The following is a 10427-nucleotide window of genomic DNA, read 5'->3' on the forward strand; positions in this document are numbered from 1 at the left end:
ATGATTTCAGGATGAAACTGCTCCACCTGAGATGATCAGGCATTAGATTCTTATAAGCAGTGTACAACCTAGATCCCTCACAGGCACTGTTCACAATAGGGTTCGTGATCCCTTGAGAATTGAATGCTGCTGCTTATCTGATAGGAGGCAAAGCTCAGGCGGTAATGCTCCCTCACCCTCCGCTCACCTCCTGCTGTGCAGCAGTGTTCCTAAAAGGCCCTACAGGCCTTACTGAGTCTGTAGGGGATTGGTGGTGGGGGAAGTGGGGTGGGGAGAGGGGGGCAGGGGGTGGGGACCCCCGAACTAAGGAATGTGGGTAGCCTCTAAAGCTAGAAAAACAGGAAATGGATTCCTCCTTAGAGCCTCCAGAAGAAACATGGCCCTGCTGACACCCTGGTTTTGGCTCAATGAAATTCATGTCAGACCTACAGAGCTGCATGATAACAAATTTATATTGTTTGAAGCCACTAAATATGTGGTAATGTGTTACAGCAGCAATAGGAAACTAAAACAATTAGGAAGCTGTGATAGGGACAACCCATGTGAGAAGTGACAGTGGATAAAGAGAAATTGCTGAATTGGACAAGTTTCAAGAAGATAGAATTGCTGGGCACATCAGGGTACGCTTAAGTAAATAAAAAATAATAAATAAAAAGAATTGTTGAGTATGCTGGCTCACGTCTGTAATCCCAACACTTTGAGAGGCTGAGGTGGGTGGATCGCTTGAGCCCAGGAGTTCAAGACCAGCCTGGGCAACATGGCGAAATCTGTCTCTACAAAAAACTCAAAAATTAGCCAGGCGTGGTGGTGCACACTTGTAGTCCCAGCTACTCAGGAACTGAGGTGGGAAGATTGCTTGAGCCTGGGAGGTCAAGGCTGCAGTGAGCTGTGACTGTGCCACTGCACTCCAGCCTTTTTTTTTTTTGAGACAAAGTGAGACCCCATCTCAAAAACAAACAAAGAAAAAAGATAGAATCAAATCTGAACGCCAGCTCTTCTAAATTATTACCTGTGGCTTTAATGTGAAGATTAAGCTTCATTTTCAATACCTGTAGAATGTTCAGTACTTTGCAAGATATTGTTGATTTTAATTTTTATTTTTTTGATCAAGGTAATACATTCACATTAGCTTTGGAATTCAAATAGAAATACATGCTACAACATGCATTAACCTTAAAAACACTATGCTAAGTGAAATAAGCCAGACACAAAAACACAGATATTATATGATTTCACTTCTATGAGGTACTTGGAATAGGAAAATTTAGAGAGACAAGAAAGTAGAATAGAGGTTACCAGAGGGTTGGGTGGAAAGAAAGAGGGAATGGGACGTTAATGTTTAATTGGTAGTGTTTCTGTTTGGAATAATGAAAGTAAAAAATCAAGCACTGCAATAAATACAAATTAAACAAATATACTATCTAATGTTTATAATGTTCAATGAATTGAACCATGTTATAGTACATAAATGATTTCATAAACCTAGAATTTTTCAATGTAATTTTGAGAATATGTTTCCAGAATTAGTTTGTAATATTCTCCCTATATTTTAAATACGAATTTCAAATACAAACAGTAGCTTTGTAGCTGGAACAGTTTTGAGATTACCAAAATGTATAGGCAATGACATTAGTCAGTATGATGCTGTTGTACCTCTGCCCAGAACTCATTTTTTTTTTTAATAAAGTAGTTAGATGGCCGGGTGCGGTGGCTCAAGCCTGTAATCCCAGCACTTTGGGAGGCTGAGGCTGGAAGATCACCTGAGATTGGGAGTTCGAGACCAGCCTGGCCAACATGGAGAAACCCCGTCTTTATTAAAAATACAAAATTAGCCAGGCGTGGTGGCACTTGCCTGTAAACCCAGCTACTAGGGAGACTGAAGCAGGAGACTCGCTTGAACCTGGGAGGTGGAGGTTGTGGTGAGCCGAGATCATGCCATTGCACTCCAGCCCGGGCAACAAGAGTGAAACTCTGTCTCAAAATAAATACATAAATAAATAAATAAAGTAGTTAGATGGGTCATGGGTGAGCAACTGGGCAAACCTTGAACATAATGCAAATGTGATTTTCTTTCGTTTTCCTTTTTTTAGGATGTCTCTCTGTTACCCAGGCTGGAGTGTAGTGGCGCGATAAAGCTCAGTGCAGCCATGACCTCCTGGGGCAAGTGATCCTTCCATCTCAGCCTCCTGAATAACTGGGACTACAGGTGAGAGCCACCACACGCAGCTATTTTTTAAAATTTTTACTTGAGGGGCTGGTGACTCACGCCTGTAATCCCAACACTTTGGGAGGCCGAAGCAGGCGGATCACAAGGTCAGGATTTCAAGACCAGCCTGACCAACATGGTGAAACCCTATCTCTACTGAAAATACAAAAATTAGCCAGGCATGGTGGCGCATGCCTGTAATCCCAGATACTCAGGAAGCTGAGGCAGGAGAATCACTTGAACCCGGGAGGCAGAGGTTGCAGTGAGCCGAGATCGTGCCACTGCACTCCAGCTTGGGCAACAGAGTGGGACTCCGCCTCAAAAAAAAAATTCTTTTTTTAATTGAGACAGGCTGTTGCTATGTTGTTCAGGCTGGTACTGAACTCCCGAGTTCAAGCAATCCTCCCACTTCAGGCTCCCAAAGTGCTGGGATCACAGGCGTGAGCCACCAAACCAAGACACAAATGTGATTTTCAAATTAATTGGCTCCATTCCAAAACAAATCCGTCCTCTTTGGAGGAAATTAAAAAAAAAAAAAACTAATTTACATTTAACCTAATTAAATGTTCAACTCTGTTTAGAACTGAAGCGCTAATACTCCTATTTATATCTCCTTTTATTTGTTTTGATACTTTGTAGCACTCCACATTCATACTGAAAGCAAAATACATCTTTTAAATATTTACTGCATATGTGCGATATCTAAGCTAGTACTCAACAATGTGTGGTGTTAACAATGTTACTTAACAATGTTAACTAACAAGTTTGGTGGCTGATAATCAGCCAATTCTAGATTAACCAGGTAATGGGGATGATGTTGAGTAGAAAGGAGGAAACAACAAATACAAAACTACTGTAACAATGAAGTTCTGACAACCTCTTATTTAGCAGAGATACATCAGCTTATTTGTGGGTTACCCATGGTGATGGGTATTCATGATGGCAGAATTTTACCAGTTTGGGGCTAATTTATAGATTATTGGGCAGTAGAGGACAGGTAAGAAGGAGACTGAGAAATTCAAGTTCAAGGTTTCAGTTTCTCCTCCTTTCTCACCTCCCTCATCCAACCCCAAACTACTGCAGCTTGGCACTTCTTTCAAGCCATCAGTAATCAGCTATAGTTATTCTGCAAAATGGTTTATCCATTCAGTTACTAGTAGAAGTGACAGTATGACTGGAGATCATTTGACTGATTTAAATATATAAACAAATTATTTAATAAGTATGTTTATGAAGCAGAGACAGAGATTCTATGGTTTCACAGTATTGACTCAACCTACACAATAGAAATGAAATAAGATGAACACTGTGAAAGACGGGCACACATCCCTTAGCATTTCCTAAGTGAACATCCTTGTATGCACTCTGCCTTCTCTCTCCTCCTTTTCTCTGCCAAGAAGACTTTTCTACACTAACTTGACCCACTTGTTCAACTCACCTATTGCAGTTGGGCTTCCTTCCATTCCTACTAGTTCATCCAAATTGCCACCCAATGGCCTTAGTTACTAAATCCAATTGTCACTTTCAACTGGTCTTCTATTTAATTTCTCTGTTACTTTGAGGCAGTGACTTCCTCCAAATCCTCAAGGAATTTGATAAATTTGGTGGTCTGGTGAGATGACATCCCCAGGACAGACACTTTGAACAGCAGGCAAAGAATAGTGCTTTTTTCCCATGCTGATTGTCCCACCAAGTAAGGTACCTACCTAGTTGTCCCACCTTCAGTCTTGTTCCCTTTAAATAAGAATCTGCCACTCCTCTCTACTTTGATAGCAGACAGGATTCTTGGTTTCTCATTAACCTCTCTAATGGCTCATTTCCTAACTTCTTCAACGGCTTTTGTTCTCTAAGCTTCCAAACATGCAGGCAATCTCCTTCTGGGTTCTCTTATGTATTATTCTACACTAGTGTGTGTAAAGGAGTGTTTTAAGCACCACTTGCATCAGTTCCTAGGGGCTGTTATTAAAAATGCAGTTTCTAGTCCTCTCCCAACAGCTACTGAACCAGTAACTTGGGGATAGAGACCAAAATCCGCATTTTAAATCAGCTCCCAGGTACTTTTGTTTTAATTCAGGTATGAGAAATACTGTTTAATCTACTCATCCTGGGTAATTTTATCCAATCCCAGGGCTTCGGTTACTGTCTGTATAATGGTGACATCGATTTCTCTGTTTCACATGCAAACATTACACTCAGATAATTTAAAATGTCCCAAGCAGAACACATTGTTTCTCAATCCTGCCATTCTTCCTCTTGTTTCCCCCACTTCTTAAAATGGTTCTGCTGTGTTCCTCAGGGGTTTGACGGAGAAAGCAGAAGTGAGGGGGCATTCCTGTCTTCTCAACACACTTCCAATCCTTACAGATCCTCTTACAATTACAATTCTCTTACAATTCTGTTATAGATTCTTTACAATTCTTACAGATTCCTTGTGTCCAGACTTCTACTTCTCACCACACCCAAGTTACTCCGCTGGTTAAGGTCACTATCATCTATGGCCTAGTTGGCTTTTGATCAAGTCCACCTATAATCCATTCTCTACCGTGAAAGTTAGAGTCATCACTAATTTGATCAGATCCTCCCATGCATAGACCTTTCACAGCTTCCCATAACCCTCGGGTTAAACAATTTCGCTGACAAACAGTATCTGCCCTAATCTGCTCCCATATTATCTCTGCAGATTAATTGCTCGTGACTTCACACTACAACTATACTATCAGGCCAGGCACAGTGGCTGTAATCCCACCACTTTGAGAGGCCAAGGCAGGTGGATCATCTGAGGTCAGGAGTTCAAAACCAGCCTGGTCAACATGGTGAAAACCCGTCTCTACTAAAAATACAAACATTAGCCAGGTGTGGTGGTGCACATCTGTAATCTCAGCTGAGACAGGAGAATCCCAGCTGAGACAGGAGAATCGCTTGAACCTGGGATATGGAGGCTGCAGTGAGCAGAGATTGCACCACTGCACTCCAGCCTGGGCAAGACTCCCAGAGCGAGACTCCATCTCAAAAAAAAAAAAGAACTATGCTATCTAATGTGGTAGCCACTAGTCACATGTAGCTATTGAGCATATGAAATCTGGCTAGTCTACATTGACATGTGATACAAGTACAAAACATATGTTGGATTTCTAAAACTTAGTACAAAGAATATAAAAAGTCCCATTAATAATTCTTCATATTGATTACATGCTAAGATTTTAAGTACATTGGGCTAAACAAGAATATTATTAAAATTTCTGTTGATTCATTTTACTTTCTTAATGTGACTACTAAAAATTTTTAAATTGCATGTGGTTCACATTTCAATGTTATTGAACAATGCAACTCTAAAACTCTACAATCTAGCCATACTGAAAGACTTGTTACTTCCTCAGCTATCATGCTTTTCCTTGCTTAAAGTGCCTCATCTCCTCGGCACCCCTTCCCCTTGCACCCTCTGATTACCCCCTATTTGTCCTTCAGGTTTCAGTTCATACACCACTATGAACTTCCCTGTCCCTCTCTTGGTTAGGTGTCCTCCTATACACTTACACAGGTATCTTCCACCATAGCACAAGGTTTGCACTGTGCTGCATTTGTGGCTCACTTATCTACTCCCTCCCTGCACCAGGATGTCTCCTATACTCACCGATTCCTTGAGAGCAGGGACTGTTCCTTGTTCAATATACTATCTTCAGCATCTGGCACATTGCTTGGTGCAAAGTAGATACTAGGTGAATACTACTAGAATGGCTGCTGGAAATGGTTTCCTTCGACCCAACACATGAAACATAGCTGATTTAAGATGTGTGTGGGAGGAGTTATAAATTAATATTTTCTCTTTATCCTTAACCTGTCCACACCCTATCAAGCAACACTCCAACTCTCTCTCTCTTCTTTTGCCCCCAGTAACATTTTAAAACTTCATCAGTTAATTTCAGGAAATGATCAGATAACACAATGAACACAACTTCTGTTTTCTAAATATTTTAAAATTGCTTTACTGCTAGAACACATTCACTGTGAGAAAATTACCTATTCATTGGAAAACATTTTATAGCATATCTGAAGATCAAGTCTTTGCAGGAATTTAAATGAGACCTAAAATCAAATCATTTTCTCTATAATCCTGCACTGTTGGCATTCATAGAGAAGCTTTAAGTACATCAAATATTCTGGCATACTCACATTATAATTAACGTTTACATTACTCCCTGTTTTAAAAAAAAAAAAAAAAATAGGTTATGCCAAGCATTAAAGCCATAAGAACAAACAGTAACTATTTTCTTTTCTTTTCTTTTCTTTTCTTTTCTTTTTTTTTTTTTCTTTGGCTCAACCTCATCAGATATAAACTTTTAGTGTTGTCCTCAGTGTTCATCCAATTTGATCACTGTGGGATTTTTAGGGGTTTTTTTTCTTTCTTTCTTTTAATGCTTCAGGGCTTTTCATGACATAGGCAGGGCTTTGTGTGTTTTATGAGATTAAAATGTCTTAAGGACTTATAAAGAGAAATATTAAGCCTCACCCTGATTTAAGGTGCTACTTAACTGCCCTTGTGCTTCCACTTCTTCAACACTTATTTACTTCTCAACGTACTGTTATGCCTGTGTTTACCACTGTGGTGAAATTGCTCTCCCAAGAGTCATCATTGAATGAGGGTATGGGAAAGAGTCACAGGAGCCAATTGAAACAGCTCCCAAAAGCCAAATCTGACATAATTTGAGCAACAAAATAGTTTTGGATTATAATCCAAACTATAAAACAAAATCCATGACTCCACACTGATATTAATTAATTAATTAACAATGGCAGAGAACAGACAAGTATCTCCTGCAGAAGAATTCCAAATCATTTATGTGGATTTTCCATCTTTAAGGATTAAGAGCAGCTGGGCACTGTGGCTTATGCCTGTAATCCCAGTGCTTTGGGAGGCTGAGGCGGGTGGTCAGGAGTTCAAGACCAGCTTGGGCAACATGGCAAAACCCGTGTGTATTAAAAATGCAAAAAGTAGCCAGGTGTGGTGACACTCGCCTGTAATCCCACCTACTCAGGAGGCTGAGAATTGCTGGATCCCAGGAGGTGAAGGTTGCAGTGAGCAGACATGGCGCCACTGGGCTCCAGCCTGGGTGACAAAGCAAAACTCCATCTCAAAAAAATAAAATAAAATAAAATAAGAATTCAGTGCATAACTTCCCACTCATTAAATGTGGGCTATCCATAGCAACTTCCTTTGAAAAGTACAGTCTGGAAATGGGGAAAAGAGTAACTTTAAAGTGGAAAACCTGACAAATGCTAACTCTGCCAAAAGATCAAGGTCAATATCAACAGTGATAAATCGTGTTGCTAGGAGATACCTCTAATACAATGTGATGAAAATGGCACTTTACCCCTGTGGTCTTCCTCCTCAAAACCCTTAACCCCAGTCTGATCATGAGAAACACATCAGCGACATTCTACAAAATACCTGACCAGTACCTCCTTAAACTGTCAAAGTCAGTCAGATGCAGTGGCTCACGCCTGTAATCCCAACACCTTGGGAGGCCAAGGTGGAAGGATCGTTTGAGGCCAGAAGTTCACCACCAGCCTGGGCAACATAGCGAGACTCATCTTTACAAATCTAAAAATTGGCCAAGCATGGTGATGTGCTCCTGTAGTCCCAGCTACATAGGAGGCAGAGGCAGGAGGATCACTTGAGTCCAGGAGTTAGAGGTGATAGTAAGCTACGATGGTGCCACTGCACTCCAGCCGGGGCACCAGCATGACCCTGTCTCAAAAACAAAAACAAAACAAAAAAAACTGCCAAGGTCATCAAAAAACAAGAAAAATTTGAGAATCTGTCATAAGCAAGAGGAGCCTAGGGACTCATAAAGACTAAATGTAAAGTGGTAACTTAAGATAGGATTCTAGGACAGAAAAATGAACTTTGGTAAAAACTAATAAAATCTGAATAAACTACAGTCTTTAGTTAATAAATGTATATCAATATTGGTTCATAATTGTAACAAATATACTAACAGAAAATGATAATAATAAGAGAAACTGGATGGGTGGTATATAGAAACTCTCTGTATTATCTTTGCAATGTTTCTGTAAATTTAAAACCATTTTAAGCTGGGCACGGTGGCTCATGCCTGTAATCCCAGCACTTTGGGAGGCCGAGGTGAGTGGATCACTTGAGGTCAGGAGTTGAGATCAGCCTGGTCAACATGGTGAAACCCCATCTCTACTAAAAAAAAAAAAAATTACAAAAATTAGCTGGGCATGGTGGCGGGCACCTGTAGTCCTAGCTACTCAGGAGGCTAAGGCAGGAGAATCGCTTGAACCTGGGAGGTGGAGGCTGCAGTCAGTCCAGATTGCATCATTGCACTCCGGCCTGGGCAACAGAGTGAGACTGCCTCAAAACAAAACAAAACAAAACAAAAAAAGCAGTTTAAAGAAGTAGCTTATTTATTTTTTTAAAGTTATTTTTGAGGCTGGGCACAATAGCTCATACCTGTTATCCTAGCACTTTGGGTGGCTGAGGCAGGAGGATTGCTTGAGTCCAGGAGTTTGAGATCAGCCTGGACAACATAACAAGGTCCCGTCTCTATTATTTATAAAAAATTAGAAAATAAAATAAATAAAATTATTGTTGACCCCTTACTAGGCAAATTTTACTGACTTTTCACAGTCCTTTTCCTGTACTATACTGAGAACAATCTCCTTATGGGAGCTCTCTTCCTTTAGCATCTTTGATAATATCTTCTCTAGGATCTCTTCCTTCCTAACACCTTTTCTAGTCTCCAATACTGGATTATTATTCTTCCCATCTCTTAAGTGGTATTTCCTAAGTTTCTAACTTTGACTAACTTGTCTTATCACTTCATATTATCTCACATGGGGAAAGAAATCTCATCAACTCCAACAGCTTCAACCATGGCCTTTATGTTGCACATTCCGAGATTCTAAGCCCAATCTTTTTTAAAGGTCAAATCGTAGTTCCAGCTACCTGGTGGACATTTCTACCTACACAGACCTTCAGGGATGTTAAACTCAATATGTGCAAAGAAGAAACCCTTATTTAAAACCTGAATCCTCTGGCTCCTGTTGTGCCTCAATCATGGTTAAAAATGAGCATTATAACTTCTCTATTCATCCAACAGGAACCATAGATACACCCGTTACTGTTTTCTTGACCACCATTATTCTCTGATCTCATACAAATATTGTTTGACTGTATTTCTACCTGCTCCCTTTACTGTCACTGTAAAGGGAGTCAGCAATGGTCTGCCACAGTTAAGGTGATTGAGAATTGTTCCAGTGGCACGTGGCAATCAGCAAGCTGCAACCTTTTGGAAAATGTTGAGAGAACATTCTCAGATCTCAGGGACAGAGGTCTCACACTGCAATGCTCCTGGGCTGCCACATTTTCTTCAAAATTACTTGCATAATTACTGCTAATAATTACTAATACATCACTCAAAACAGCCTTGGCTGACTGTGGAACCTGGAAGTGAGCCCCAGTAAAGCTGAGTGAACCCCTACAGTCCTGGTAAGAGATAAATATGTGAGATGTTTTGTGTTCCCTGGGAAAGAACCAAAATACCTCTCTCTTGGGGCAAACACCACCATTGCTTCTGGTAGGCAGACCAGAGACTCAAGCTGATTCCTCAGCTAACTGCCTCTGTCCACTTTCTATGCGCAGCTTATGGAGAAACCTATCCCCTAAAATTTAGCAGCCCAGGAGCATTGCAGTGTGAGGCATCTGTCCCTGAGACCTGAGAATCTTCTCTCAACATTTTCCAAGAGGTTACAGCTTGCTGATCGCCACATGCCACTGAAACAATTCTCATTCACCTTAACTGTGGCAGACCATTGCTGACTCAACAAGCCATTAACAACTCCCTCCCCTTTTTCTTGGTTAAAATATCCTGCTTTTATTGAGACTAGAGGAAATTATGTATATAGGGGAGGACAAAACCAAGCCCCAAATGGTAAATCTTTGATTAGTCTAAACCAAATGGTTCTCAAATTTCTGGTTTCAGGGCCCTTTTATACTCTTCAAAAATATATTTTTTAATTTTTTATGGAGATGGGGTTTCGCCATGTTGCCTAGGCTGGTCTTGAACTCCTGGGCTCAAACGATCCTCCCACCTTGGCCTCCCAAAGTGCTGGGATTATTTAAAACTATTGAGGACTACAAAGTGTGTTTGTTTATGTGAGTCACATCTATCAATAATTACCATTTTAGAAACTAAAA

Source organism: Rhinopithecus bieti, unplaced genomic scaffold, assembly GCF_001698545.2.
Source record: "Rhinopithecus bieti isolate Rb0 unplaced genomic scaffold, ASM169854v2 scaffold_64265, whole genome shotgun sequence".
Taxonomy (NCBI): Eukaryota; Metazoa; Chordata; class Mammalia; order Primates; family Cercopithecidae; genus Rhinopithecus; species Rhinopithecus bieti.